The sequence below is a fragment of the Hordeum vulgare genome, chromosome 6H (assembly GCF_904849725.1).
Source record: "Hordeum vulgare subsp. vulgare chromosome 6H, MorexV3_pseudomolecules_assembly, whole genome shotgun sequence".
NCBI lineage: Eukaryota > Viridiplantae > Streptophyta > Magnoliopsida > Poales > Poaceae > Hordeum > Hordeum vulgare.
Window position 1 is genome coordinate 1,263,580 of NC_058523.1, and position 4,812 is coordinate 1,268,391.

Below are 4,812 nucleotides of genomic sequence, written 5' to 3' on the forward strand. Positions count from 1 at the left end.
CATGTTTGTTTTAAGCCCTTACTTTTTCGTCTGCGAAGACACACTTCATTTTTTATCTCATATGTGTGTTCATTTGCACGTGATTTTTGGAGAAGAAGAAAGAGAAAGCAAAACTCAATGAAGAAAGAGAATGCATGGTACGGTATGGGGTCGTGTCCTATGTGGCGGACTGATTGGGCGTGTCCGGCCATGTCCTCAACCCTTATACCATCCTCATGATTGAGATAGATATCAAGGGTGCAGGTGAGTCTGGGCGCTTTTGAAATGAGTATGAGGGGTCCAGCTGGATCGATATTTTATGATCAATCACTGAACAGGCAGCCTCGCCGGACATTTAAGACGGATATAAGGGATCTGCCTGAGAGCAGATCAGCAGTGATTATTCTAACGAACTCACAAATTCCATAGTGATCACAAAGTTTATCATATTATCCTCTCTTCCAAGCAAAAAAAAAACACTATCCGTCTCATGGTGAATACATAGACTAGATGCAGCAACTGATCATGGCCATAGGTAGGTAATTATTATTGAACATCAATATCAATAGATTATTTAATACATAATTTAGGTGATGGGCATATGATACTATTTAATGTGGGATTTTCTATCCAATTTCCTTATTTTATATACGTATTTTCCTTTTAAACAAGAATAGATAATAGATAGATAGATAGGTTAGAGTACTAGAGAACGGAAGTTTGGAGACCGAGCTCCATGGAGCATGATTTTTTTAAAATCAAATTTGAAGCTTCCCGATGTTAAAAACTCTGAAAAAAATTATGCAAGTAAATAAGAATGTTATGTATGAAATACCTTAAAATACGATTCACAAAAAAAGACAAATTCATGGCCTGCGATGATGAATGGTATCATATGTTAAAAAGCCCTAGACTTATCTTTTTGTTCATATCTCATTTCAACGTAATTGTTTTTTAAAATTTACACACGTGTGTTACAACCTCACTTATCTCTGTATATTTTCATAATTTTTTATTTGTATAAATATGATTTTTGGTAAGTGTTGAATTTTGCATTTGGAGGCCTCCATAGAGCTCGGCCTCCAAAAGCAATTTCCAAGAGTACTAAAGCAGATTTAACCGCCGGCCAGCTAGAGTAGACGTTACAGGCAGTAGTAGAAAACTGGTCTTTTGTTGGACCCTTTAGTCCCTGTTTGGTTTTGAACGGGGACTAATGTGACCATTAGTCCAGGTTCCAACCGCAAGGAGCGGTCGGGGGCACGAGTACCATTAGTCCCAGTTAAATTTGCACCTATAGTCCCGGTTTGTGATACAAACCGGGACTAAAGTGTTGGTGGCAGTCTGGTGTCAGGCTGGCCCCCCACTAGCCCCTTTAGTCCTGGTTTGTATCACAAACCAGTAATACAGGTAGACCTTTAGTCCCGGTTGGTGATACAAAACAGGACTAAAGATTTTCCTATGTAAACCCCTTCGTCCAGCCCGAGCACATTACTCTGTTTTCTCCATTCCCCTCTCTGTTCTCCCCCTTGGCTCAAGCTCAACCTCCATTTTTTGCCAAGATTTTTCAAGGTTTGAGGCACCCCATCTCTCTAAGTGTTCACAAAAGTTAGCAACTTTGTCCTTTCATCTTTCATTGTTAGATCGGCTCGTGCAATGCTCTATAAGTATAGTGATTTGTGCATGTTAGTTTGGGAGTAATTATGTGGTAGTTTATTTGATTTATATACAATTTGAGCTGAAATTAACTTGCTAGTTTGCATATGTGTAGGTGTGGTTTACTTAGTGCCGTCCCGGTCCTAAGCACCGTCGATCGCCCGCACTGTCCCATCGTCTATGGTACCATCTTGGTGAGCCCCTTGTTCTTATCCTTTTCACAAAAAAGATCTTATCTGTATGATTTAGATAGTTACTTGTATAATTTTCTTACTTGTATGATTGTTCGTTATGCATAGTGCCATGGTTTTGATATCCGTGCTCGTCGGCCCTCGTCCAGTTTATGATTCGGATGTGGTATATTTTATTTTTTAACTATTTGTTGCATTTCGTGTTTATGACAATTATGCCCATGAAGTTGACATTTATATTTTTATCTAGGAGGTAGTTGAACCATAAATTCCAATGGACCCTATTGTCGAGAAGTTAAATTTAGTTAATAAAGAAAATGGGGATTTGAAAGGAAAATTGAGGAGAGTTGAAGAAGAGAAGATGATATTGGAGTTGTAAGTTGCCGATTTCGTCGATGATCTCAAGATCAATATGGATACAATGCGCTTGAAGATTATAAGGATTAGAAAATATGGATACAATCAGGATACAAGCCGTTGAGTACTATTCATTGTGTGTGCTACTGAAAAACAATTCTGGAAAAATTAGTGTATTGCTTTTTTTATTTTTGAATGGAACATGCACGTGTTTTTTAAATAACTGGGACGTGGACACTTTTTATCCTTCGGCTTAAACGCACTAGTGAAAAACGGGCCTTTGGCCGGGACCCTTTAGTCCCGGCCTGCCTCTGGGCCGGGACAAAAGGCCCGGCCACGTCGCACCAATTCTGAATGCCTCCCTCGAGGCTTTAGTCCCGGCCCGTAAGGAGCCTTTAGTCCCCGGTTCGTGTCCCAAACCTGGACTAAAGGGCTACGCGGTGGGCAGCCCCCATGTGCGCCACCTTTAGTCCTGGTTTGTGTCTCATACCGGGACTAAAGTCCTCTGCCTATATATAGCAAAACCCCCCTCTCCCCTCTTCCTTGCATTTTTCTTGGATGGAGGATTGTGGGTGTGTGCTAGCTCTCCACTTTTTTTATGCACTAGAGGTGTTTGTTGAAATGTGTGTTAGAGCGATGCCACTTCAGTTCACGAAACACAACTACGATATGAGATGCCTGAGCCACGCTTAAACCTCTTCCGCTTTATTTCTACTTATTCTAAAAGGTTAGCAACTATATTTCCTCGTATAGACCGTGCGGTACTAATTTTTAGGATCGTGATTGTATTTGATATACTGTCGTATAACACAGATGAGCCGTCCATGGATGTACGGTGATCGATGCACAGCCGCTTACAAAGAAGGCGTGCATTCTTTTCGAGATGCAGCCGATGCGAACAAGCATGGTGGTGGCTATATATTTTGTCCATGTGTTGAATGCCGGAATGAGAAGGATTACACTTCCTCAAGAGTCATTTAGAGCCACCTGCTTCGGTCCGGTTTTATGTCGGGCTATAATGTTTGGACGAAGCACGGAGAAAGAGGGGTTATGATGGAAGACGACGATGAAGAAGAAGAGAACGATGATGACAACTACCGATCTATGTTCCCTGTGTATGCTGATACCGCAATGGAAGACAATGAAGAAGAAGATCAGGATGAAGAACGGGAACCAGATGAGCCCGCTGATGATCCTGGCCGGGTCATTTCTGATGCACGGCGAGGTTGCGACACAGAAAAGGAGAGGTTGCAGTTCGAGCAGATGTTACAGGACCACAACAAATTGTTGTACCCAACTTGTGAAGATGGCCAGAAGCAGCTGGGTAGCACACTGGAATTGCTGAAGTGGAAGGCAGAGACCGGTGTGACTGACTCGTCATTCAAAAAGTTGTTGGTACTCATGAAGAAGATGCTTCCAAGAAAGAACGAATTGCCCACCAGCACGTACGAAGCAAAGAAGCTTGTCTGCCCTCTATGATTAGACGTGCAGAAGATACATGCATGCCCTAATGACTGCATCCTCTACCGTGGTGAGAAGTACGAGAATATGGATAAATGCCCGGTATGCACTCCATTGCGGTAGAAGATCAGAAAAGATGACCCTGGTGATATTGAGGGCGAGCCACCCAGGAAGAGGGTTCCTGCCAAGGTGATGCGGTATGCTCCTATAATACCACGGTTGAAACGTCTGTTCAGAAATAAAGATCATGCGAAGTTGTTGCGATGGCACATGGAAGATTGTATGAAAGACGATAAGTTGAGGCACACCGCTGATGGTCGGCAGTGGAGAAAAATCGAGAGAGAGTTCCCGAGATTTGCAGCTGACGCAAGGAACTTATGGTTAGGTCTGAGTACAGATGGCATGAATCTTTTTAGGGAGCAGAGTTGCAGTCACAACACCTAGCCCGTTACTCTATGTATCTGCAACCTTCCTCCTTGGTTGTGCATGAAGCGGAAGTTCATTATGATGCCAGTGCTTATCCAAGGTCCAAAGCAACCCGGCAACGATATTGATGTGTACCTAAGGCCATTAGTTGATGAACGTTTACAGCTGTGGGCCGAACCAGGTGTACGCGTGTGGGACGAGCACAAACTAGAGGAATTTGACCTTCGAGCGTTGCTTTTCGTAACCATCAATGATTGGCCTGCTCTTAGTAACATTTCATGACAGTCAAACAAGGGATACAATGCATGCACGCACTGTTTAGATCAGACAGAAAGTATATATCTGGACAAATGTAGGAAGAATGTGTACCCGTACAATCGTCATTTTCTTCCGCCCAAGCATCCCTTAAAGAAAAAAGGCAAGCATTTCAATGGCAAGGCAGAACCCCGGGGGAAGCCTGTCATCCGTACTGGTGCTGAAGTATTTGATATGGTCAAAGATTTAAAAGTAATCTTTGGAAAGGGTCCTGGCAGCCAACCTGTTCCTAACGGCCCTGATAAGCACGTAGCCATGTGGAAGAAGAAATCTATATTTTGGGAGCTACCCTACTAGGAAGTCCATGAGGTCCTCTCGGCAATCGACGTGATGCACCTGACGAAGAATCTCTGCGTGAATATTCTAGGCTTCCTGGGCTTGTATGGGAAGTCAAAAGATACACGGGAAGCACGGGAGGACCAGGAACGTC